Source organism: Lepidochelys kempii, chromosome 7, assembly GCF_965140265.1.
Source record: "Lepidochelys kempii isolate rLepKem1 chromosome 7, rLepKem1.hap2, whole genome shotgun sequence".
Taxonomy (NCBI): domain Eukaryota; kingdom Metazoa; phylum Chordata; order Testudines; family Cheloniidae; genus Lepidochelys; species Lepidochelys kempii.
Genome location: NC_133262.1, coordinates 95,473,882 through 95,501,806, shown reverse-complemented (window position 1 = coordinate 95,501,806; position 27,925 = coordinate 95,473,882). Strand labels below are relative to the sequence as shown.

The 27,925-nt window shown below is 41.2% G+C and overlaps 1 protein-coding gene across 1 annotated transcript in view; it reads right to left on the bottom strand.

Annotated features, from left to right (window-relative positions):
* LOC140914912 (DNA nucleotidylexotransferase-like) overlaps positions 1–27,925 on the bottom strand; it is a 384,775-nt gene that overhangs the window by 192,252 nt on the left and 164,598 nt on the right. The window lies entirely within an intron of this gene.

Here is a 27,925-nt window from a genome sequence, read left to right as displayed (position 1 = left end):
CATCTCTTGCTAGCTGCAACTCCAGGTGTGATTTGGCCTTCCTGATTTCACTCCTGCAAGCCCGAGCAATATTTTTATACTCATCCCTGGTCATTTGTCCAATCTTCCACTTCTTGTAAGCTTCTTTTTTGTATTTAAGAGCAGCAAGGATGTATCATATTCTGAATGCAAAAACACATCAGATACACACAGCCAGTGTTGCCCTGTCTTGAAAAAAGCTGCAGATCTATTGCCATCATCTCCCCCGTTAGCTGTAGGAGCCATCAGTTATGAACAATGTGTTCTCTCCAGCCCAGGCCCCAGCCATATCAAGCAATCATAGCAATGTTGCATTTGGTTCTACATATTGAACCTTGAGATACTGCAACCATTAGAAATGTACGTCTCTCGGAACCATTGAAAAAACTGACCATTAAACAGATAAGAATAAGTCGGGATCCATTTTGCTATTATTTTCCCCCAGAAAACTAGAATCAATATTTTTAAGTGTTCGGTCACTAGTTCTGTCACTGATTATCATCTAATGCATTTCACATGTGCATTTCAAATCTAACAATTGGACTCAAGAAGAAGGAAATACAGTTGCAATTGTCCTTAGGTGATTAGTCAGTATAAAGAAATTACTTTAGGTTTCTGCAATTTTAATAAATGGTTTGGTGGGAATAATTAAGGTATTATTCTTAGCATTGACACAGTCTTTTGAACCTCAGCTGCTGAAGCATGAAAAAGTACAGGAGCGACTAGGTGTAGGGCTCATTTATTCTCAATTCCCTGGCTCAAAATCACTGTTTAATCAATCAAAACACAGAGTTAAATTCCATTAGGTTTATAATCAATGGCTATATGTTGCCTTCGAAAAAGGCTTAGTCTGAAAGTTCATTTAATCTTGAACAAATATTTTCCTTCTGAATCAGTGTCATCAGTACACTGAGTGCATCTGATCCATCAGAAAGAGTGTCTAAACCAAAATTTGGTATATTACAGCATGGTTTCCATTTAAAAGGTGATGTACGTTTACAGTGAATTTAGTCCTGGCAGAGGAACCAAAATTCAGAAGTTTGTGCTTTTTAACTACTGCATTTCCTTTTCATATCCAGGAAATAACAGAAGTCACAAGAACCTGGTAAAACAGTTACAGTATTTTGCTTAGCTAACCCTAGAGGTTGCAAGTCTAATTGTTACAGTGAGTAACAGAGGGCCTGCAGACCAGAGTTGTATTCGTAACTCTACGACTGATTAGCTGGGGAGCTTTTGGAAATTCACAACCCCTGCATGCCTTAGTATAATCTCTATAAAATGGGCATATAGTAATTATTACCTACCTTAATGAGTTTGTAGAAATTGTGAAGAACTTACAGATACTCAGATGACAGGCAAAGAATATACATTGTAAGAAGATATAATAATTATATAATTATAATTCTAAAATTCTTTCATTATAAATTTATCAAGATAAAATAATACTCTACATATTCTGGTAAGCCATCTTAAAGCTATGGCTATTTTATAAACAAGCCCCAGTTAGCATGCAGATAATACCTGATATTGTGGGAGGAAAGCCCTGAGTGACTAAATACCATTTTTAAACGTACACATCACACCTATTTACCTGGGGTAAAATTCCAGACAGAATTTGTATTCAGTATGGAGATACTTACAAGTATATCTCCATAAGGTTAAAGTTAATTCCTTATTAATTCTCCAGGCAAGCAGCAATCAAACTTTTTTTGTAAGCAACAGAACTCCATATTCTTCCTCAAAACTAAGTTTAATTCCCAAGACTGATTCAGCAAAGCACTTAGGCACGTGCCTAATTGTGTCTTCAATGGGATTTAAATGCTTTATGCCTAAATATCTTAAGAAATCTTATGCTTGCATTAGCAATATAAACAAAGAAGAAGTTATGTTCAAAAATACACCAAGTCTGTGCTAAAGCTGTTTAGTGTCTTTATATGCAACGTGTAACAATTTAATGAAGTTAAGTTCTCCCCCTGGTGGTCTGTGACAATATGGCATTATAATACTGTGTCTCCTTTATGATTAAAAACTGTAGCATATTCTGTATGTACTATACACACACACACACACACTTCATTGAAGTTACTTTATTTTAACTATTGTAAACAAGATCATAACTTGGTCCACATGTATATTTGTGATAAGGGACATTTGCTATTGCCAGATGATTACTCGCTGGCTTGCTTTGAGATCTATGGCTGAAAATGACCATTAGAGAGCAAGATATTGATATTAAAGTATTATTTGTTTTTGATATAATTTTATGCAGTGCTCAAATAACAGTTATATGCAAGGCAACAACTATATGTTGTAATAAGATATTAATATTAGTATTATTATATATAAACTAATAGATTAAAATAATTAAAACAATTGAGCCTTTTTTTTTTGCTTTCAGCTATTCATGAAATTAATAAGAATTTCACAGTTAAGATGAATTACTCCAAATTTGATTTAGTCAATTCCTGTAAGCAAAAAGTGTAGTGAAATGGAATGCCGCTAAAAGTGTTTCTTTGGATGACTCGGTAGTTGAACAAAGTCTTTGTTGCTACTAACAATACCTGGAAGAAGATCATGAGACATGGCAACACTACTGTGTCAGCACAGGGTATGAAGTGACACTAACATCTTTTGGAGGGGCATGACGTTTCTCAGAATTTTGCATTATTACACCTATGGACATGACTCTTGGCACCTGCTTATTCTCTCTAAAATGTGCACCACGGGCCAGGTGGTTCAGCATCTGCTCCAAACCTATGATCTGTAGGCAAACACATCCAGAAACATATGCTCAGTATATTTTACCCTGATAACATCAGTCAGATTCTTGATTATTCTGCTGCTCTAGTATACTATCTCACAAGATTATATCACATATAGTGTATGCCTCAATGCATTTATGTGCCTGAGTCATCTAAAGATGCAAGTACATTCATCTTCCAGGCAAAAAGAACTGATATAAATCAAAGAAGAAAGTAATGTTGGTGGAAATCTTTGATGAACACTAGCATGCAACCCTCAAACTGCAAATAAAAAACAAAGTATACTGTAAAGCTCATGGAATTTGATTTACTTAGTTCAATACTAAAATATTGATAGCAATCATCTTAAGTGATCTTGCTAATCACATCAGTTAAACTCCCTCTTTTCACTGAAGAAAGATTCCCCTCAGCCAGAAGATGCTTCTAATGGCCTGCAGAAAACTAGAAACTGATAAATGCTGATTGTCTCATTGTTCCAAATGGGATGGCAAACAGAGATAGGCAGCTTTGCCACACCTCCTCTTCTCATTAGTGCTATTAGTAGTTTGTCTGATGTATTAGATGCATTCTTGACATTCACCCTCCCTCCCCCAAAGAGTTTACAATCTAAGGACAGTCAGACAAGTTGACAGAGTAGAAGAAGGGAATCAAACAGGGAATTGTTATACAAATTACCTAGATTCAACAATCATGTTTATATGCGGGTTATTGAGATTTTCTATAAGTGGCATAGTAGCAGTAGGCCTTCAAAAGGTACTTAAATGAAGACAAGTTAAAAATCTCACTTCTGTTAGTTGAAAAAAAAGGATGTGAGTGGAAAGATTGGGGACAGGATGGAGGAAGCTGAGAAGAAGCATAATATCTTCACTCTCTGATCATAAAAAGAAAAGGAGGACTTGTGGCACCTTAGAGACTAACCAATTTATTTGAACATAAGCTTTCCTGAGCTACAGCTCACTTCATCTGATGCATAAAGTGGAAAGTACAGTGAGCAGATTTTATATATATACACAGACCATGAAAAAATATACATTGTAAGGAGAGTGATCAGTTAAGATGAGCTATTACCAGCAGGAGAGTGGGGTGGGGGGAGAGAAAACCTTTTGAAATGATAATCAAGTGGGCCATTTCCAGCACATTTCCAGGAGTTAACAAGAACGTCTGAGGAACAGTGGGGAGGGGGGGATGAATAAACAAGGGGAAATAGAAAAGGAGTACTTGTGGCACCTTAGAGACTAATCAATTTATTTGAGCATAAGCTTTCGTGAGCTACAGCTCACTTCATCGGATGCATACTGTAGAAAATACACAAGATGTTTTTGTACACACAGACCATGAAAAAATGGGTGTTTATCACTACAAAAGGTTTTCTCTCCCCCCACCCCACTCTCCTGCTGGTAATAGCTTATCTAAAGTGATCACTCTCCTTATAATAAAAAGAAAAGGAGGACTTGTGGCACCTTAGAGACTAACCAATTTATTAGAGCATAAGCTTTCGTGAGCTACAGCTCACTTCCTCAGATGCATCTGAGGAAGTGAGCTGTAGCTCACGAAAGCTTATGCTCTAATAAATTGGTTAGTCTCTAAGGTGCCACAAGTCCTCCTTTTCTTTTTGCGAATACAGACTAACACGGCTGTTACTCTGAAACCTCTCCTTATAATGTGTATGATAATCAAGGTGGGCCATTTCCAGCACCAATCCAGGGTTTAACAAGAACGTCTGAGGAAAGGGGGGGGGGCGGAATAAACAAGGGGAAATAGGTTACTTTTTATGGTTAATCTCTAAGGTGCCACAAGTACTCCTTTTCTTTTTGCGAATACAGACTAACACGGCTGTTACTCTGAAACCTGTCAAGGGGAAATAGTTTCACTTAGTATAATGACTCAACCACTCCCAGTCTCTATTCAAGCCTAAGTTAATTGTATCCAATTTGCAAATTAATTCCAATTCAGCAGTCTCTTGTTGGAGTCTGTTTTTGAAGTTTTTTTGTTGAAGGATACTCACTTTGAGATCAGAAATTGAGTGACCAGAGAGATTGAAGTGCTCTCCGACTGGTTTATGAATGTTATAATTCTTGACATCTGATTTGTGTCCATTTATTCTTTTACGTAGAGACTGTCCAGTTTGACCAATGTACATGGCAGAGGGGCATTGCTGGCACATATCACATTAGTAGATGTGCAGGTGAACGAGCCTCTGATAGTGTGGCTGATGTGATTAGGCCCTATGATGGTGTCCCCTGAATAGATATGTGGGCACAGTTGGCAACAGGCTTTGTTGCAAGGATAGGTTCCTGGGTTAGTGGTTCTGTTGTGTGGTGTGTGGTTGCTGGTGAGTATTTGCTTCAGGTTGGGGAGCTGTCTGTAGGCAAGGACTGGCCTCTCTCCCAAGATTTGTGAGAGTGATGGGTCGTCCTTCAGGATAGGTTGTAGATCCTTGATAATGCGTTGGAGAGGTTTTAGTTGGGGGCTGAAGGTGATGGCTAGTGGCGTTCTGTTATTTTCTTTGTTGAGTCTGTCCTGTAGTAGGTGACTTCTGGGTACTCTTCTAGCTCTGTCAATCTGTTTCTTTACTTCAGCAGGTGGGTATTGTAGTTGTAAGAATGCTTGATAGAGATCTTGTAGCTGTTTGTCTCTGTCTGAGGGGTTGGAGCAAATGCGGTTGTATCGTAGAGCTTGGCTGTAGACAATGGATCGTGTGGTGTGGTCTGAGTGAAAGCTGGAGGCATGTAGGTAGGAATAGCGGTCAGTAGGTTTCCGGTATAGGGTGGTGTTTATGTGACCATCGCTTATTAGCACTGTAGTGTCCAGGAAGTGGATCTCTTGTGTGGACTGGTCCAGGCTGAGGTTGATGGTGGGATGGAAATTGTTGAAATCATGGTGGAATTCCTCAAGGGCTTCTTTTCCATGGGTCCAGTGATGAAGATGTCATCAATATAGCGCGATTAGGGGCATTAGGGGACGAGAGCTGAGGAAGCGTTGTTCTAAGTCAGCCATAAAAATGTTGGCATACTGTGGGGCCATGCAGGTACTCATAGCAGTACCGCTGATTTGAAGGTATACATTGTCCCCAAATGTGAAATAGTTATGGGTGAGGACATAGTTCATAGTTCATCCTCATGCAACCCCAGTGAATTCATCTACTATGCAAAGCAGTTTAGAGATCTGAGCCTTCCAAAACCCCCAATCTGAACATTGCTTTTGCCTCCATTTATTTATCATGCTTACTTAATTTTTTCTTTACAAGATGTGATCTGGAGAAGAGTTCTGGTGAGGAAGTGAAACAAGGAAGTTATTTGATGACAATTTATGTGGCTGTGTTGTCTGCAAACTGTAATCCATTGAGCATGTTTTTGTTTCTTTCTACGTGGTTTTTGCTCAAAATGAGAAAGATATTACTCTCCGCCACATAGCATGAGAAGTTCTGCAAAACTTTCAGCTGCAAGTCTTCAAACTGGGCTAGAGAGATAAGTGACATTAATTGGGGTGTCTCAGAAGACTAAGTAACAACATATCACTCTATAAAAACCACACCCCCTCCTATGCAGTGCTAGTCAATGTGTGGTAACAAATGTCATGCCCCTAAATAACATTAAACTAAATCCAGCCACCACAGTTGATTGGAAACTCCACAGTATTAGGATAGTGATTATATTATTTTAAAATGACAATAAAAACTCTGCAATCAATAGGCTATGGCTGACTCCATTTCATCCTACTTATATAAGCAAGTCAGGGATGGCGTATGCTCCAGCAGCCTTTGCTTTTTATGTGTGCTGAGGTTATAAACCACAAGGAGTTCATAAAGTAAAGTTATAACTGGAGTTATAAACTGGTCAATTGGTATGCCAGTATCCAGATCTGGAACACAATTTACAAAAAAGTGAGGGTTGGTAGAGATTAAATAAGTGCTATAGTCCACTGATCCTGGAGTGATATGTGTCTGCAGAGGGTGAATAGCAGATGATACTCAACATGTTGGTTCAGAGTGCATGTGTGTGTCATTGGGTGCTATATAAATTGCACAGGTCACATAGGCCTAAAACCACCACTGCTTCATACGATTAACAACTTTTCACTTCCGCAGATAACCATCTGAGCCAAATCTCACTATTAGTTTTTAAAGTTCTCAAACTGGGGGTCGGGACCCCTCGAAGGGTCACAAGGTTATTACATGGGGGGTCGTGAGCTGTCAGCCTCCACCCCAAACCCCACTTTGCCTCCAGCATTTATAATGGTGTTAATACATAAAAAGTGTTTTTAATTTATAAGTGGGGGTGGGGGGTGTCGCACTCAGAGGTTTGCTATGTGAAAGGGGTCACCAGTACAAAAGTGTGAGAACCACTGTCTTAAGGTCAATGTGAGGTCTTGATCAGCTTGACATTTATTATGAAAAGGAAATGTTTATTTTCTAAGATGTCTTTTTTTCCCCCCCAATAACAAAGGGCTGCAGACAGGAAGGATATGCATACCCAATTTCCAATGACTGTTCAAAACATACTTGGATCAAAAGAGTCATACACAGGTATACTTTGATTTATCAGTAGTGTAAATGACATTATCAAAGTCTCATTCACACCACACATCCATTCAACTTTTAAAGACAGGCACAGACTTAGAATTATCTGGAGATGCTTTTAAGAAGTTTTTGAAAATGTGGAGCTATTTGAAAAAAAATGCTACTAGAGTGTAAAATGTTCAGGTAACATATTTCCTTTCTTTGTGACACTATATGCGCCAAACTTATCTAGAACTTCTGTACCAGCGTCAGAGAACCGAAACATCTGCTTCTGAACCAAAACAAGAAGCTACTCTGTTTTCATTGCTACTGAGTTTAACGTTTTGCAAAGTCCAGTTATGTAGTGTTGTGCACAACAATTGAGATCATCAATGAAGGAAAGATTGGGCTAGAATTGTACTTGAGATACTCATGAAAACATAGTTCTGTCAATACTCACCTTTATCAGTTCACCTTTCTTTAAACTATCTGGTAAAGAACAGCATAAAATACACTGGGATTACTTAAATTGATTGTGCATTTTGCAATAAAAAGTTTTGTTGTAGATGAAAGTTAGCCAGTGTGTTTAGTTCCCATGTTACTAGTCCAGCCAAAATTTCACCATCATTTTTTACTGCTTTGTATGATGGACCAAGGGAACACAAAACATCACAGTATAACAGACTGGCAAAAGAATCATTTAACCACAATCCAAGTGAGAAAATGTTCAGTCAGTTATTAATATTATAATGGCACTTGTATGCACGCATATTGACCAATATACACATACTCACACAAATACATGCATCATTAAAAAAAAAGTTTACTGGATTAATTTAATTTACTCACAAGTCAAACCCCAGACTCCTGAGTGGTTGTATATTTACAACAGAGAATACAAGCTGCTATGGTAGTTTTCTGGTTTAGGTTGGGAGATAATATCTACCACAAACCTCTTCATCATGTAGCAAATTAGATTACCAGATTCAAGACCAGAAGGGATCACTGTGATCATCTAGTCTGACCTCCTGTGTAACACATACCATAAAACTTCCCCCAAATAATTGCCAGAGCAGATCTTTTAGGAAAAAAATAAATTTAAAAATAATCAGTGATGAAGAATCCACCACAATGCTTGGTAAATTGTCCCAATGGTTAATTATCCTGCCTTATTTCTAGTCTGAATTTGTCCAGACATCTTCAACTTCCAGACATTGGGTCACACTATACCTTTCTCTGCTAGACTGAAGAGACCCATCAAATATTTCTTCTCCATGTAGGTGATTATAGACCAGGGATCAGCAACCTTTGGCACGCAGCCTGTCAGGGAAATCTGCTGGCGAGCCGGGACGGTTTACTTACAGCGTCCGCAGGTTCGGCTGGTCGCAGTTCCCACTGGCTGGGGTTGGCCGTTCCAGGCCAACAGGGGCTGCGGGAAGCGGCACGGGACAAGGGATGTTATCAGGGCCGTCCTTAGGATTTATGGGGCCCTACACAGTATTATTAAACACTCGCGGACCCCCAGAAGAACCCCCCCACCATTGTTGACACACACCGAGCTTCATATGCAGCAGATGCTGCAGCAGCCCAGGCTCGCAGCCTGGGGTGGGGAGGAGGGACAAGGCAGCAAAGGATACCAAGCCGTCTGGCCCGCCTCATGGCGGTGGAGAACTACAGTTCCCCACAGAGACCCCCGTAACCTCTCCCTCATACAGAATGCACCGTGCAGGCGCATTTGGCTCTGTGAATATGGCCCCGGCCTAAGGAGGCTGCAGCACGCGCTGGGTGTGCAGAAGCCAACCTGCTGTCCTGGTGGTGCCCCAAATTTTCGGGTGCCCTATGCAGCCACGTATGCCTAAGAACAGCCCTGGATGTTATATTCTTGTTGTACTCATGTTATACCCTGTTATACCCTTGGCCTTCACAACATCCTCTGGCAAAGAGTTCCACAGGTTGACTGTGCTTGGTGTGAAGAAATACTTCCTTTTGTTTGTTTTAAACCTGCTTCCTATTAATTTTATTTGGTGACCCCCTACTTCTTGTGTTATGAGAAGGCGTAAACAACACTTCCTTATTCACTTTCTCCACACCAGTCATGATTTTATAGACCTCAATCATATCCCCCCTTAGTTGTCTCTTTTCCAAGCTCTCCTTATATGGAAGCTGTTCCATACCCCTAATCATTTTTGTTGCCCTTTTCTGAACCTTTTCCAATCCCAATATATCTTTTTTGAGATAGGGTGACAACATCTGCAAGCAATATTCAAGATGTGGGCGTACCATGGATTTATATAGAGGCATGTTTTATTTTTCTTTAATCATTCTCATGGCTCTTCTCTGAATTCTCTCCAATTTATCAACATAATCTTGAATTGCGGACACCAGAGCTCAACACAGTATTCCAGTGGCAGTCACACCTGTGCCAAATACGGAGGTAAAATAACCTTTGTACTTGTACTTGAGATTCCCCAATTCCAAGGACTGCATCAGCCCTTTTGGCACAATGTCACACTGAGAGCTTGTGTTCAGCTGATTATCCATCATGACCACTAAATCTTTTTCCGAACCAGTGCTTCCCGGGATAGAGTCCCCATCCTTTAAGTATGGCCTTCATTCTTTGTTCCCTAAGGTATACAGTTACATTTAGCTTCATTTATAATGCATATTGTTTGCTTGACCCCATTTTACCAAGCAATCCAGATTGTTCTGTATCAGTGACCTGTCCTCTTCATTACTTATCACTCCCCAAATTTTAGTGTCATTGGCAAACTTCATCAGTGATGATTTTATGTTTTCTTCCAAAGAATTCATATGAAATGTTGGGTTAGGGCCAAGAATCAATCACTTCAGGACCGCACTAGAAACATCCCCACTTGGTGATTCCTCATTTACAATTATATTTTGAGACCTATCAATAAGGCATTTTTAATCCATTTAATGTGTGCCATGTTAATTTTATACCATTCTAGTTTTATAATTGAAATGGCATGCAGTACCAAGTCATACACCTTACAGAAATCCTAGCATATTACACCAACACTATTATCTTTATCAACCAAATCTGTAATCTCATTTTAGAAAAAGATAGTTTGATATGATCTGTCTTCCATAAACCCATGTTGATTGAAATTAGTTATTTTACCCTCCTTTAATTCTTTATTATTTGAGTTCTGTATCAGCCACTACATTTTGTTTTCTGGGATCAATGTCAGATTAAAAGGCCTATAACTACTCAGATTATCCCATTTATCTTTTTAAAATATTGACACATTAGCTGATTTTAAAATGTCTAACTTTAGTAGCTGCTGTTTAACATCCTCCTGAGATACTAGTGAATAGAAGGTGTGCTATAATCATCATCTGACTATATGATTTCTATCATGCTCTCTGGAATGGCTCATGACCTTGAGCGCCAAAGCAGGGTAGAAACCCCAAACTGGTTGAATGTTCTGTAATTAGTTTTCACCAACCCAGTGATAGTAAACCCTGAAGCACTATAACAATCTTATCATGGAGTCACAGACAGTCCCCTTGGGCATTCCAGTCTATCTTGCCACCCAGGCAAGCTGGACTATGTCATAGACAGTCACTTTAGACCAAAAGTCACAACAGTATTCAGGTTACCCATGGTTCCAAAGGACAAGTCACTTACCTCAGGACAAATGTACTCAGGTCTCAAATCAAAGACAATGCCTGTAGCCATTCCTATTATAAACTAACTAAAGATTTATTACCTAAGAAAAAAATAAGTTATTTACAAGGTTAAAATATGGGAAACATACATACATAAATGAGTTACATTCTTAGATTTATGATAAGCAGCTCTATGTCTTTCAGTGCTGACTCATGCCAAGCAACATGGGGATCTCTTGCTTATGTTTAGGAATCTTCGCCTCTCAGAGTCCAAATAGCATAGAGATCTTAGTTTCTCCTTGTCAGGGATTTTTATCCTCTCTTACCCTAGAAACCAAGTTAATGGGATGAATTTATATGCCGGTTTCCCCTTCCTGGAATCAGTCAAGAAGCTCTCTGTCCTTTGATGCTACACAATGCCTCATTTGCCTTTGATGGGCCATATTGTGTGCAGGATGAGCGCTTTACATTAACTAAAAACTGCAAGGAGTCCTTTATTTGGACATAAGCTTGCGTGGGATATAACCCACTTCATCAGATGCATGGAGTGAAAAATACAGTAAGCAGGTATAAATACACAGCACATGAAAAAAAGGGAATTGCCTTACCAAGTGTGGGGTCAGTGCTAATGAGGCCAATTGATTAGTGGAGCTACTGCCCTTGTCTGGAGGAGCGGGGAAGGGAATGAATTGAAGCAACTGAAACAATTCTGTAGTGTAGTCACTTCACACCATAAGAAGCGTCATTGGCATTGTGAATAGAAAATAGCTGTGGGCATATTTGCAATGGTGTTTTCCTTGTATCTCTCTACGGCAACCAAGCAGGAAATGCTGAAGCTACGGAGGAGATCTGGCAAGGAAAAGAGTTAGTTGATGAGGAGAATTGGAAATAATCTGTACCCTACAAAAACCCAGAGGTACTAAGAGCATTATAGACATGCTTCTCTGATTCTGACTGTGATCATTAGAGAATATATTTGTCCTTTCTATTCTTTCGTGCTGATTTTAAAATCCTTGGGTCAGAGACCATTTTTATTTAGGACCTCTCTGGTTGAGGCCTGTAGTCACTATCAAAATGTTACATAATAACAATGTGTCAATAAAGAGGACTGAGAAGAAAGGGGTGCTGAATTATTGTAGTTATGATGGCTGGTGGTGCTATTCAAAGGCATCATTCTTCTCAGGCTGAGATTCAGCAAGCACAATAAACTAGATCACATCTTTTTCTGGATGCATCCTCCATGATTTGGAACATAATAGCAGCAATAGAAAGCGTATTAGCAACATCATGCCTCTTGAATTGACCTTTGGTTGAACCTCTACAGTTTGTACAGAGGGGACCGAGAGAAGCTGTAGAGGTAATTTATTCATTGAGATTTTATCATTTCATTGACTTTGTCAACTGAGCCTTGTTCATAAAATCCTATGGCTGTGGGTTAAGAAAAAGGTCTTCCAAAATTATTCAAAGCTTCTGGAACCGACTTTCTCTTTAAAAGAGACTTCAGAAAACAGGTATGGAAGAAAGCAGCCTGAAATTCACATGGGACCGTTAAGGATATGGGAGAAAGGCTTAGCAAGCAAGCCCCCTGCTGATCACCCTGTTTATGCTGTGCCAGGCCCTCAAGCCTTCTCTAGCACACGCGTGCGTGCGCACACACACACACAGAAGTAAGGCCACACCCAGCTGCAGACACAGACAGATCAGCTGTGTGTGAGAGGATCCAGCTCGGAGATTCACCCAGAACTCACATGCACACCCCCTTTGGGGAGTAAACTCAAAATAATATTGTCTTGTGCTGTATAGAAAAATCTACACAGTGCAAGCTCATAAAAATCACCATCTCCCTCAAGGTGGAGAGAGAGAGATGCACAGCTTCTTGCCCCCCTCCCCGTCCCCTGATATGAATTGCACAAACTGGGTTATGTTATAAATAAGAAATAAGTTTATTAACTACAAAAGGTAAATTTTAAGTGATTATAAGGGATAGCAAACAGAACAGAGCAGATTACTGAGCAAGTGAACAAAACATGCAAACTAAACTCAATACACTAAAGAAACAGGTTACAAAATGTAATTTCTCACCCTAAATGTTGTTTTAGGCAAGGGACAGAGTGTCTGTAGCTTAGAGTTCCAGGTATTTCTCTTTACCGACTAGACTCCTGTCTTAGTCTGGACTCAGCCCTTACCTTTCCGTCAGCTCAGTTCCTTTATCTCTTCAGGTACTTTCAGCAGTCTTTCTTCTTGGGCAGGAAGGCAATGGAGAAGAGTCCTGTTTGCCTTACTCCCCAGGCTTAAATAGAATTTACATTTCCTTTGTTTCCAGTGGAAAAGTACCAGCAGTGTCCAAGATGGTACTTTGTATCAGGTGACATTATCACCTGACCTTGCAGTGTCAAAGCAACCATGAAATCAGGTTTATTTGTAATGTCCACGGGAAGGCACTCCAGGAAGATGGAAGATCCACATCTTTAAAGACTCACTGTCTTTTCCTAATGGCCCATCAAGACAGATTGCTTACTGTCTGGTAGGTGTCTCCAAGTATAACCACAGTTGTAATTGTTACATAGTCAATATTCCTAACTCCAGATACAGAAATGATACGTGCATACAAATGGGATAATCACATTCAGTAAATCACACCCTTTCCAATGATGTCTTACATGAGCTATCTTGCATAAAATATATCTTAGTTATATCATATTCATATCATAAGCATATTTCTATAAAGAATATGGAGCATCACATCACACCATCCACTAACACACATGCTGCAAACTCCCTCCTCAGTTTCTGCCCTCCTTTATCCCAGTTATTTGCTTACAGAGAGGCTGCAAAAAACTCTGATTTCACCCCCTTCTTTTTCCCTCCCAATTCTCCCTTAATTTTTTTCTCAATTAATTTTGTGACCTACTGGTATCACTGCAGCCCATTGCTAATACATTTTAGAATGAAAAACCCTATCAGAAGCACAGAAAATGAGGTAACACCAGACAATCACTGCTGTGCAGTATTATTTTGAGATTTCCCTCTCTGAGGTTCCTAGCTGGCAGGGTCATGCACCCTTTCTGACTACATGTAATAAACAAGAAAAGATACATAACGGAAAAGAAGTCAGTTCTAGTTTGCACCTGATCTTTTAACTTTCTTGTTAGGGTCATGCAAACCTTTCTCCTTTGTTTGCAATATGAAAATGAAATAAAATAACCTTCCTCGCCCCTCAAAAATCCACACATTTTTTAAGTGCAGTATTGGTTTATTTTCAGAGTCTGATATTTACCTGACTGCTTACACATGTACAACCCAATGGGCACATTCTTCATACAATTCCCAATGAATCAGTCCTACAAGTACAACTGTCACAAACACTTAGATGTGGTTTTGTTGCTCTACACATGCTGCAGCCTCTGCTCTTCTCTCCTTTCATTATCTCTGATGTACTGGCTCCTGCTTATATTTTAATCACTTCTGCTTTCATAAATGAACTGTCAGGTACTTTATTTATTCTGTGTGCATGCACACACACAAATCTTTACGTTTATTTTTATGCAAAAGAGGAAGCAGCAAACGGATGCAGCTCAAGCAAATCAGCAGCTCAAAAGAAACTTGTTTTACAAATTAATGCTTCAAAATTGGACACATCCTCTGGTGACCCATTTAATTGCTACTTAGAATTGGTACTAATCCTTCGTGTAACACTTTTGATATTAGAATTTTTAAAAATAAAAATAAAATAATGTAACCTTAATATAAGCCTTCTACTAGGTATCATTCGTGGCAGGAAGGTTTAAAGTCAATGACACCTAGAAGTCACATTTAAAATAAATAAAATGACTGGCTCGAGCTCTCACTTAAAACTTTATCCTCTCCCAGGTTTAAGGAATTTAAAATTTAAATATCACAGTCACCTCTACAGGTGCTTCTTCCCCTCAGGCACACAGACGGGAATCCTCAGGACTATGAAACCACAGATATCTTTTATTTGGGGTAAAAACAAACCACAAATGTACATAAAAGCAAATGAGCAAAACCCCCAGCATTGTATGAGAGGTACGGCTGACTCCACAAACCCAGATATTAATTGAGGCCCAGAACTCTTACTCACCAAACAATGCCCAACCACCAAAACCTCATTCACTAAGCCAATTAGAGTGACTCTGCAGTGATCCTAATCACTACAGGTGGTTCTCCTCAGCCTGTCCACTGCAGTCCAGAGAAGGCCACACCGTCAGTTCCAACTCTGATCTGTGTATACTCAGTTCAGTCCCACAAAGTCAGCTCCACTAGCTTGGCCGCTGCTTGACCCAGTCAAATTAAATCAACTCCACCTCTGTCAGGTCCAGACAAAGTCAGCTCCCCTGTAGGGCCAGCACTACACAGGACACCAAATTTCTCAGCAGGAAACCCAGAGCAAATGAAGACACCCCTGGCCATGGCCTTTCTAATTCCCTTGTTGAATATGGGCTCATTACCCCATCAGAATCCACTATCAGTCATCTCTGGGTGACTCACTTTCCCCCAGCTATTCCTGTCACAGTTTCTCCCCACTTCCATAAATATATTTATATTCACTATTTAATATCACTTCCAGAAAGCACAATTTTTTGTGGGGAATTCAAAAATTCAGCTCTGTTTGTATATAATTTTCACTATCCACTGCACTTGCTGGCTTCAGTTAAGACTAGATGGAAAAATACTGAAATATCCCCAAAAATGTTAGGGCCAAATATCATCTGCTCTAAGTCGGGATAGCCAATAGAACTATGACAATTTATACCAGTATCCTTGGTACTTCCAACGACTATAGGCTAAAACAAAGAAGTAAGGGAAATCACTTGAGAATTCTTGTGCTTGTGAGATCCCAGCTCAGTTTCCCTACCCAAAGAGAGTAGTATACTTTTGGATAAACTCTAAACAGACATTCATGCTTTTACATCTGTGATAAATGAAGGGGGGAGCTCCCTTTTATGGACACCCAGCTAGCTATAAAGGTCCCTCTTGGTGGCTGTTTGCTTTACCTGTAAAGGGTTAAAAATTCCCCAGGTAAAGAAAAAGGAGTGGACACCTGACCAAAAGAGCCAATGGGAAGGCTAAAACTTTTTAAAATGGGGAAAAAAGCTTTCCCTTTGTGTCTCTGTTGTTCTCTCTGGGCTGAAGAGATGGGAGCAGCTGAAATGCTGGGTAAAGTTTTGACCAGGTACGAAAATTCATCGTCCATACCTAGAAGAATTAATTGGGACAGGGAATGTTTAGATAAATGCGATCAGGGTTATTTCTTTTATTTTCTGTAAAAAGAAAAGGAGGACTTGTGGCACCTTAGAGACTAACCAATTTATTAGAGCATAAGCTTTCGTGAGCTACAGCCGAAAGCTTATGCTCTAATAAATTGGTTAGTCTCTAAGGTGCCACAAGTCCTCCTTTTCTTTTTGCGAATACAGACTAACACGGCTGTTACTCTGAAACCTGTCTTTATTTTCTGTAAGGCTTGTGGATTCCTCCATGCTAACCCCAGATGCTTTTGTTTGCCTGTAACCCTTAAGCAGAACCCCCAAGAAAGCTATTTTGGGTGCTTAATTTTTGGAATTCATATTTTAAAATCTAGCAAAAGCCTAAGTTCCAGATGTATTTTCTTTCTTTTAGTTTTTAAAAAAATTTACCTTTAAGAATCTGATTGGTTTTGTGTCTTAAAAGGTCTGTGCATATGTTTTTCAACTAGCTGGTGACAACAGCTGGGTTTCCCTTTTGTTGTTTTCTTTCTTGGCTTCCCTGAGGGAGAGGTGGAAAAGCTGAGGGGCCTCAGAGAAAACTTCCCAAGTGAGTTTTTCCAGGATTTGCAAGAGGCAGTTTTTCACTTGGGTGGTGGCAGTGTTTACCAAGGTCAGAGAAAAGCTTTAACTTTGGGAGTTTAATACCAGCCTGGAGTGGCCAGTATTAATTTTTTAAATCCTTGCGGTCCCCCACCTTCTGCACTCGAAGTGCCAGAACTGGGAGTCAGCCTTGACATGGTGGCAGAGCAGTGGGATCATTCTGAACCAGAAGCACAGACCTCAGGATTTTAAAAGGACACATTTTTCCTTTTGGCTGCTTGAAAGCCAGGGAATTTTCTCTTTTCTTTGCTGCCTGAGGGGGAACAGGCAAGGAGAGGGTTCAGCCTGCCAAGCCAGCGAGTCCAACAAGCAGGTTTGGGTTTTTTTTTCGTTTCTAGCTTTGTAGCAATGAAATAGTTAGGCTAGAGTAGGGCAGCCTGTGCATGAGGTTGAGGTCAGGCACCGAAACCTTAGAAAAACCAGGCTTCCCAAAGCGGCACACCATGGAGAAGACAGACCCAGATCAAGCCCAGACATCCAACCCCATGATGGAAATGAAGGGAGCCAATGGGCGAACAGGAACTTCTCAGGAGGGAAGAGGGCCAGCCTTTCCCCAACCGAGATCCTGGTGCCAAGATGGAGGGATGCCCTTAACCCAGACCGAGTTCTGTCTGCGGAAGACAGGGATTTCTTCCTACAGATGATGCACTTGGAGAGGGAAGCGGAAAGAGAGGCGAAGCACTTTGAGTCAGAAATGCAAGCAAAACACTTGGAGGCAGAGTTAGAGCTGAAGTGCTTAGAGCTGGAAAGGGCTAAGCTGGGTCTACCAGGTAACCCTAACAGTCCTTCTCCAGGAACCACTCCCCATTCCAAGAAATCCCCCACATACAAGGCAGGCGATGATACAGAGGCCTTCTTAGAAAATTTTGAAAGGACCTACCTTGGGTACAACACCCCTACGGATCAGTATATGGTGGAGCTGAGGCCGCAATTCAGTAGATCCTTAGCAGAGGTGGCAGCTGAAATGCCTAAGGAACACATGAACGAGTACAAAATTTTTAAACAAAAGGCCAGAATTAGAATGGGGCTAACACCTGAGCATGCCTGTCGGCAGCCTAGAGCCCTAAGGTGGAAACCAGACATGGCATTTTCCTGACATCTACCACATTATAAAAAATGGGGATGCCTGGATATCAGGAGCAAATGTTAAATTTCTGGAAGATCTGTCTCTCCTAATACAAATGGAGAAGTTCTTAGAGGGTGTTCCTGAGGAAATAGAAAGGTACATCCTAGAGGGGAAGCCCAAAACTGTAATCGAGGCGGGGGGAGATCAGAACCAAATGGGTGGAGGTGGCAGAGAAGAAGAAAGCTAGTATTTATATCCAGGAATTCTGTCTTGATGCAACATAAGTGACCCATTGCAGTTCCTGCACTAATATCAGAATGGCCCTGAACACTTAAAATGTCAACCTGCATCATACTATAGACAGATGTGTTGTTACAGTCGCTGAGACTTTGGGTGGTAATTTTATGTTGTTCTTCCAATTATAACAAACTGGGTGTCATGTGACTTGAGAAACTTTATGTAAATATTAATGCTCAAATCAATAGGGTTTAATTTTTGTTGACAGTCTTGGTTATGTCCACATAAACATAACCTTTATTTAAAAAGGAATTAATGAGTCCCAGTTGCTGATTTTCAAATTTCAGTTACACAGGGATTCTATTTAAACGATAAAGCAAGACAAATCAGTCAATTATAAGGCTATAATACTATATATCATACGCAAAAGTAGTTAATATTGCTCACGTATGTTTTGAATAACCCAGGCAGATTTTTATGCATAAAAAAGTAAAATTTTCAAGCACTTGTATAGAGTTCCAAGGTGGCAAATCAACTTCTTATATTTTAACTGAGAGTTTGAACATGCATTTTGAGTGGTTATGTCTTTCTGCAAAGACATAGCATATACTGTATGTGCAAACTCAGGCTGTAAAAGCCCAATGTATAATTGCAGCTCCATAGCTCTGACTTCATGCGCTGCCAAGCTGTTCAAACAAATATAATTTTAAAAAGTAGCTCAATTAAATTCCAAAGAATGTTGGAACACCCACAAAAAAAGATACCCCAACCAAGCATTTCATCATCAATTGTAGCCTTCAAAGATCAAAGAGAATTTCAGGTGAATGGATGTCACAAGTGTGGCAGGTATTTTTTATCTTCTTTACTGTACCAGTTAAGAACAAGAATTTCTTACAGGATGAAGAAAACTAAGTACTCAATGTAGATTCCAAACAGATGTGCAGGAGAGCAAAGTTATTTTCAGTGCAAAAGGAGGCAAAATTAAGAGTGGGTAAGAAAGCATTAAAAGCCTCTGAGATATGTCTACTTAGGACAATTGATTACATCTATTGCCCACCAGGAAGATAAGGGGAAGGCAACTATGATGGAGAAATAGAGGAGACTTTAGAAGGTTGAATTATAATATTAAGAATAAGTCCTCTTGAGACTTTATATCAACCCACTGTGGCATATAGAACAGAAAAACAAGCAATCAACCAAGGGACAGATTAAAATTTTACTGAAAAATGAAGAATGGGAAGGTGTATATTTCCATAGGAACATAGAGAAGAACAAGGGAGACAAAGAAGATAGAGAATATATTGAAAGCAGTAAAGCAGCTAAAGTAGAAACTGTCTAGACATGATGAAAGAAAAGGATGGTCTGCACTTATGACTGGATAGAAGACTAGGATATATTTTTTACCTTTGCCACAAAGAGCAAGAGATGAGGCTAAGCCAACGCTCCGGAACCAAACTCCATGGAACTTCAGATACAAATCTGAACTTTAAGGCTCAGATCTTTCTCAGTTGGGAACTTTTGCCCTTGTTCCACTCTTCAACCTTGAGCTTGCCCTTGGAGCTGGTTGGAAAACTCAAAGTAAAAGTATCAAAAAACATGGCCAGCCCTAGTTTTCCTACAGTTGGACCGAGGGACATATTAGGGGGTAAGACATGTCCTACCATTGACTTCAACAGAGCCAGAATTTCATCCCTTGGTTGGGTCACTGCAGATGCAAACTGTTTGGTGGCGGGGGGTGATCCACTTATGAAATTATTAAGGGGAGATTTCATGTAATTAAAACTTCCATATGCAATGTCATTACTTTTTCTGAGGGAAACACATTTTGGAGTTATATTTGGAGCTAAGCAGGTTGACTGTTCAGTTAAACTGAATTACACTTACTACCAGTTACACAGCATAAAACAGATTTTTTTTCCAGTTTTTAAAATCAATAGCTAAACTTATTTTTGCAATTATGAACCGAGAGTCAAAGTCCTTTCGGAAATTTTCCAATGATATCACAGGGAGATTTGCCTGAAAAAGAACTATGGAATGGCTCTTTATTACTATTTAGAATGAACTGAATACTCAGGTAATTAATAGGGTGGTTAAACAATTTAAGTTAACTTTTCCATCACAAAAAAAGCTTCCTCACAATTTAGATTTGAACATTCCTGTAATATCTCACACTATATCAATCACTTCATGTGCTCAGTGACCCATAACCACAAACATAAGAACAAAAGTGTACTGCAACAACATCCACTATATATGCATATCTTGTGTTAGCTCAGTGTTCACTTCCTCTAGTCATCTACTGCACCACTTTATTATACATATTTAAACATGGCAACCAGTTTAGACACACCCTTAAAGGGTTTTATTTTTTGCCTATTCTGATTACAAGGAAACTGGATGTTTAGCACACCTATCTTTGTCATAATGTGGACTTTTATCAGAAAATGGCACTAGGAAGTTACCTTTTATTTATAAACTTGCCTATGGGTCTCCTTACCACAGTATCTGAGCCCCTTACATATACAAGGATAAATCCATTCACCACACCACTGTAATGGAGGGAAGTGTTATCATTCCATCATTTACAAATGGGAAACTGAGACAGAGATTAAGGGGGAGATTTTCAAAGGCACAAGGGCTGTTAGGCATCCAACCCCCATTGTCCCTTTGAAAATCTCCCCTAAATGAATTGCTGCAGCCTAGTGTCACCCACAGTTCTGGACATCTGGGCTGTTCTTTCTCCACACTTCACAGAGGCGGCCAGTGTTTTGGAGCCCCTCTGCTCCTGCTTGCTTCCAGTTTTCCTCTGCCTCCACAGCAGCAGACAAAGGTGTTTTTTTTGTTCCTGCCCTGACTCTTTCTACTTTAATTTTTTTTGCTCATTTGTTGGGGCAATGGGGAGTAGTGTTCTCCCTCCTCCACATTTCTTCCTCTTCCTGGGTCTGTTAACCCCTCAGAGGTTTAACTCTCCTTAAGCATCTGCTGCAGCATCTGACTGCTGGCTCCTCTACCCCCACAGGCATAGCAGGGCAGCCAAGAAAGCACCAGAGCAAATCCAAGCAGTGCTGTATATGTAAGGCAGCCTTCCCAGGCTTGGCAAATGTCAAGTTGTGCACAGATGCGTCCTGCCTTCTGTCTCCAACTCCACTAGATCCTGGAGCTGCGGTTGGACAGACAGGTGGAGTCCCCTACCCACTGAGGTAGCCATGACTCCAAAGGGGGGGAAATGGATCAGGAACCCTAGTGCAGAGCAGGGAGAGGCTCCAAAAGTTAGGAGGACTGACTACTCAACTTGGGGGGTAAGTCCCAAGCAACTCCTATAACAAAACAGAGATGGAAGGCTCACAGGGCCACAATTCCACACACACCCCAATCTTAAAATAGGTCCTGAGCATCCTAGGGAAAGAAGCCGTGCTTCTAATCAGACCCCCCTCCCCCCCAAGCCAACCAGGAGGGTTCTGACAAGTCCCCCACCTCATCCTAGAAGGAATGGGACCCAGCAGGAGAGGATTCTGAGACAGACCACTCAAGAGGGCTCCAGGCCCTAAGGAAGCCAAGCTGCAGAAGTTCTCACAAAGTGGCAGCAGATTTTCTATGCTCCCAAAGCATGCAAACAATGGGGGAGGTTTTAAATCTAAAAATGCCAAAAATAGAAAGAAAAAGCACGAAAAATCAAGGAGATACAAGTCCTCTGACTACTCCCCTTCCTTCTGTGAAGAAGTTGAGCTGTCTGGCTTTCAAACCTGAGCAGGCTTCTATAAGTAAGAATAAGAGTAAATTTCTCCCGTCAAATTCTCCCATGAGGTTGCAATACTCGCTTCACTCCTCCTCAGAAGAAGTGATTAGGGATGTATGGAACAAGCCTAGGGTGAGCATTGCTACATCCCCTGAATACCAGACATTCTGGTATTTCAGGAATGGCCTGGGGCTGTCCCCACCAGCAGGACCTCACATGCATTTGCACATTCAAGATTGTCCTGGAGTCTCCAGGAATTGAAGACGAATTTTTAATTAAAGATGTCATGTGATAAAACCTCCAGGAATATGTCCAACCAAAATTACACTAGTGGGGGGAAATGGCATCCTCTGTCGTCCCCCCACAATACTAGACAAAACCACATCTTTTTTTCCTCAGTGCCAGACAGAGGTCAAAAACATGGGTGGGGGGAGGACTGTCTGGCTTCAGACAAATGGCCTGCTTAAGCCTGGTGATATGTTTGCCCTCAACAAGAGCAACCTCAGGCTCAACAGCATTCAAGAACCAACGAGCTCTATTGCTGAGACACCAAAGGTTGATGCCGCTGAAGCGTTCCTCCTCAAGGATATGATCATTCCCCCAGAAGGGGAGTTCTACCCTAAGAAACCCACAGATAGAAAGATGGAGGCCACTCAAAAAGGGCTTTGAAGCCTCCTCCACAACCTTCTGAGCATTCCTCACAGCTACCTGCTTTGTGGGAGCATCTCTTTCCTGGCTGGAAGATCTCAAAGCTCTTAAGGACAGAGATCACCCTGACTTTGGCTCCACTTTGAAGTAAGCAGGGTCAGTATGAACTCTCCTCTGACACCCAGTGATGAGCTGGGGAAGAGGACTTCAGGAACCAACCTTGTTTGCATAGACACACCCACTCTGCATGATGGATCTGCTTTGCCCAAATGATCACTTCTGACGGGTGTTGGATTGCAAGTCACTTTGTTATTGGGTGCAGGGGTAATAAAGTATTATCATTGTGTGAATCAAGGGGAGCAAAACTGTACTTGGCATGCCCTGATTGAGGGGTTCGCCCTCAACTGAACTGCACTTGCTGAGTAGTGAGGTAGGGGTGCCAAAGCCCAGTGGAAATGAGAGAGGGGGCAGGGACTGGTGTTTCTACCTGGCAGTGTAGACCCTGCCCAAGGGTCCTAGACACCATTTGACCCTCCCCCTCTACACTGAGAGTCTTCTTGTGGATTACTAGAGCTGAAATCACTGATAACCAGGCCTAAGTTTTAGACCTGTGTTGACACTGTTTCTGGTGAAAGAAAGAGACTACCCAGCATGCACTAGCAGTGAGGCACCGCCACTAACAGCTAAAATCAATGTTCCCTCTAATTTTTTCCATCCATGTGCGGAATGAATTTTGTTGTGTGCACCAAATTATAGAGGTAATGTGCAGATATGCACCACCAGTAGAAACAAAAAAACCTAGATACAATATATATTATTAAAAAGTTATCATAGGGATAATTACTTCAACCAGGACTGGTTAGGCATTTTGGAACTCACTACTCAAAGAATTAAATGTAAGCATAAGAGAAAAATAAAAATTATGAAATGCATAGACCAGTCAAAAAATTCAAACAGCACTTTGAAAGAATAAAATTACAGAGAATATATGCGCATTGCAGGAAGGATCAAGTAGTAACAACAACAAGAACGCTACAAGTATGTGTTGGAAGGTGAGTGAAAAACTCTCGTGTGTGTGTGTGCGTGTGTGAGAGAGAGAGAAAGTGAGACAGACAGACAGAGAGTGAGTGAGTGAGTGAGTCAGAGACATGTGTTGCCCCTTTAAGTACATTCACAGCCTGGCAAGACTCCCCAGTGGACTGCAGCTTCCCTGCAGTAGCCTTCAGGTAATCAATATTGCTAACTCTCATGCTATATGGTGCTTTCCCTTAAAGCCCCAGTATTTATACACAGGCACAGGAGGATGATATTGAGGAAGAAGTGTGTATATACAGCATCGCCTTGAGTTCTCGGAGAAGTGGAGCAGCTTCCTCCCATTCTAAGTTATAGTCAGGGGGCTAAAACTTAACGTATCCATATTCCCAAAGTGTGGAGTCCTGGCTAACAGCTCTGACAGACCTGCGTGCCAATAGAGAAGTCAGGCCATTGCCTCTGTCCTGGCAACCTGGATCCAGGATGGGAGAATACATCTCCAAAACCACATTCTTCACTGAAAGGGGCTTTTTTGTTTCGTATTCTACAGAGGACCCAGTCCACTCTCTCCACCAGAGGCAGCTCTGTGGAGGTTACTGTCATTCTAGCATTTACACATCAATTTACAGTGTTATGACTCTTTATTCACAATGGAAAACGATAGAAGCTCAGGAATTGTTTTAATTAAAGCACAAAATATCAGCTGATGGCAAAATGCAGCCCAAATGATGGAGCCTCCTTTCCCTCAGAGTGATCCACATCAAAGAGGACCAGAGCCAAAAGGTAGACTGGCTCAGCAGGTGCAGGGTCAACAAGGAGTAGTGCCTGAATCAGAAGGTCTTTGATCTCATCATTCAGACATTCGGCCTCCCTTCAACCAGCCTGTTCGCATACCCTATGAATGCAAAGAGGCCAAAATAAATTCACAAGCGAGTCAGACCCCAACTCCATGGGGACAGATGATTTATCTCACAGTTGGCTGCAGGACCTCCTTTATGCATTTCTACCCTTCCCACTACTTGGAAAGGTGGTCCAGAAAATAAAATGAGAACAGGCAACAGTAATACTGATAACTCCTCATTGGTCAAGGCTACTTTGGTTCTCAGACCTGATAGAGCTGAAACTGGAGTTCCACTCCAGCTTCGGTGGAGACCAAACAATCTTTCATAGAGTTCTTTTCTTCATCCAGACCTGAAACAGCTTCAACTAATAGCCTGCCTATTGAGAGGGAAGCACTAGAAATTCTCGGTCTGTCCTCCAGAGTCATTGCTTCAGTCTAGAGAGTATCCACACTAAAAATGTACTCCTCTCTAGTCCAGATTCAACTACTGGTGCCAAGAACACAATGCAAATCCCAGAAATCCAGGAATTCCAAGCATTTGGGACTTTCTTCAAGGATGCATGTACAGAGGCCTTAAGCCCAGTAACATTGCACATCAGGTGCCTGCAATTAGAAGTATGCTATTTGCAGGATCCTTGGGCTCCCTGGTGGACAATTCACAGGTAGCCGGAGTCCTTCAAGCAGTCTGATTAGCCAGACCAGCAGTCAGGCCACTCTTCCCAGAATGGGACCTTCCGGAGTTTTGAGGGCTCTGACAAGCCATCTTTTTGAGCCTCTGATTTCAGTGTATGCCTTTTATTTATCCATTAAGATTTGTTTCTTTGTACTTATGTCTGCCAGGCAAATGTGAGAGCTGGCAGGCTTATCTATACAGGATCTGTACTGTGTTTCACAGGTCACCAGAATCCTTTCCTCCTAAGGAAATTCCTCCTTCCGCACTTCCCAAGAAGTTGTATTTCCTTCATTATTATGTCCAAAATCACAACATCTAACTGAAAAGGTATGGCACGCAGAGATTCTGTGTACAAACCCCACACGAGAGAACAAGGGGTTAAGAAGCAACTCTGGGCCCATGTGGCCACACCCAGCCCCACCTGCAAAGCCTGCATAAGATGGAAGCAGGGCTTAAAAGGAGAAGCAAAGCAGCTCAAAAGGGAACAGGCAATGGAAGAGAGCAGACTTCTGTGCCAAACTCTGGGGAAGTCTGAGGTGGTGAAACAAGCGGGACCAGTTGACGATGAAATCTGACAGCCAGGGAAGAAAAAGAAAAATTTAGGTGTACCATGTTAACCTTCTGAAGGCCTGGAAAGACCAAGAAGGACTCCTCATAACACCCTAGCCACCTGAACCCAGACTAGGCCCTCAAGCAGTACCAATGGGAGAGGAGCTTCAACCAGAAAGCTCAAATGCAGCAATTGATTGAATCCTTCCCTGAAAGATTTTCAACCTTACTGGATCAGACACACCTCGGGTATCAACACAGCCACTGAACCAGGACAACAGGTCTGCAATAACCCACGATCCCTTCCATGAAAGATGAGACATCATGTGAGAAGAGCTACAAGCCACATTAGAGCTGCAGGTAGTGGAGAAGTCCCATTGTGCTGGAACCAGGATCAGATGGGACAACCCATATCTGTATTGATTTAAGAAAAGTAAATGTGATCTCGAGGTCTGATGCCAACCTATGCCCAGGGTGGCTCAAATGGCTGGCAATTGTCAAATATATCCCCAACGTAGACCTCACAAAGGGGTACTGGTAGATCCCTCTGACCTTGGAATCTCAGGAAAAGACAGCTTTCTCTACCCCATTTGATCTGCACCAGTTCTGAACTATACCATTAGGCCTCCACAGGAAAGTGGTCACTTTCCAACGACTCATGGACCAAGGGCTGCAACTGCATGGCCAAAATGCTACAGACTACATAGATGACATGCTGATTTACAACAGTCATTGTACTGGCCAGATGTAACATCACTTCCGTCCTACAGCCCTCGAGAGTGCAAGACTCACTGCAAACCCAGCCAAGTTCATGATCAAAGCCCAGTGAAGAGTGTGGTCCCAGACTCCGCTATCCACTCTCAAAAGATGGGATATCAACAGAAGCCTTTACCTCAGTAGAGAGTCTAGCAGTAGAAGACCCCGATTGTTCAAGATCCAAGCCCCACAAAGTTCCCATACTAAAGTAAAAGCCTCCATGAAGCCTTCGGGGAAGCTGAAAGACAGGATTAATGGAAAAGGGGCAATCACCTTTTGGTGATTAAGGGGCTGCACCCCTGCCTGACCCCCCTAGGTGGCACTGGTGGCCCTTTTACACACCTTAGAAGTCTGGAAATCTATCTCAAGTATACAGAATCCATGAGAAGATCAAGCTCCCTATTCATGTCTTTCCACCCAAAATGCCAGGGACTCAGAGCTTCCAAGTCCTCCATCATTAGTTGGATTAGACTATCATTTTGGAAAACTACAAATCATCAGACACTCCTGTCCCAAAAGGGATCAAGGTACACTCCAAGAGATCCTTAGTAACCTCATGAAATGAGCAAGTGTCTCCACTTCACAAATTTGCAAAGCGATCTACAGTTAAAACCTTCATTAATCACTACAAGGTGGTCTTTCTATCTTCTGCAGAGGCCTCCTTTGGCAGGAAGGTGCTGCAGGTGATGGCCTAGAAATAATACAAACTTTTAAGTGAGCTCGGGAAAAGATGGCTATTTCTTTCCTTCCAAACTTTTGTTTCATAACCTTCCCTACATCTGTTCACAGCTTGCTATTTCCCAGACATCCAGAATTGTGGGACATGCTGGGCTGCAGAATGGAAAGAATTCTTCTGATAATTTCCTTTCTGATAGTAGCATATCCCACGATTCTATCCATCCTGCATGGCTCATGAGTCAAGGTCAGATATTAAGTGGAATTGTTACCATATGACCATCTTCCTTGGTCTCATGTGCACAGTTATTTCGTTGTAGCTGGAATATTTATTAATGATGTTACGCAAGTTTCACAGCTTGGGAATAATGTATCTAGCAGCAAGCTGGAGCAGAGGGGGCATAGCCAGACCCTGCAGCTCTAAAACGCTTATCTGCCACCACAAGCTTGAGAGAGAGGACTGTAACTCAGATGTCCAGAATTGTGGGAGACGTTGCTAGCAGAAAATACATTATTGGTAAGAAATTTTCCGTTTCTAAGTCACACAGGAAGTCTGACAGTCAGGAATGGAACCCAGATCTGTTGATTTCCAATCCAGAAGCTAGCAAGACCATCTTTTTATCATGACAACAGGAAATATGCAAGAACACATCTCAAAATCTCACAATACACATTACCATTACAATACACTTTACTGTCTAATTCCCACTATTTGCACAAACCCAAAATGGTCTTGATGTCCCCCTGCCACAGCTTTGAGTCATTAGCTACCAAAGCACTTCAGAAGTTTTCTTAGCACAAGTGAAATTGGCAAAAAAAATTATGATAAGAAGAACAGAAGTCACTTTTAAACAATGTATTCTGACATGTATTCTTCTTATGCAAAAGAAGCAGTTTTAATCTTATTAAATAATACTGGAAATTAGCAAGGTTTTGC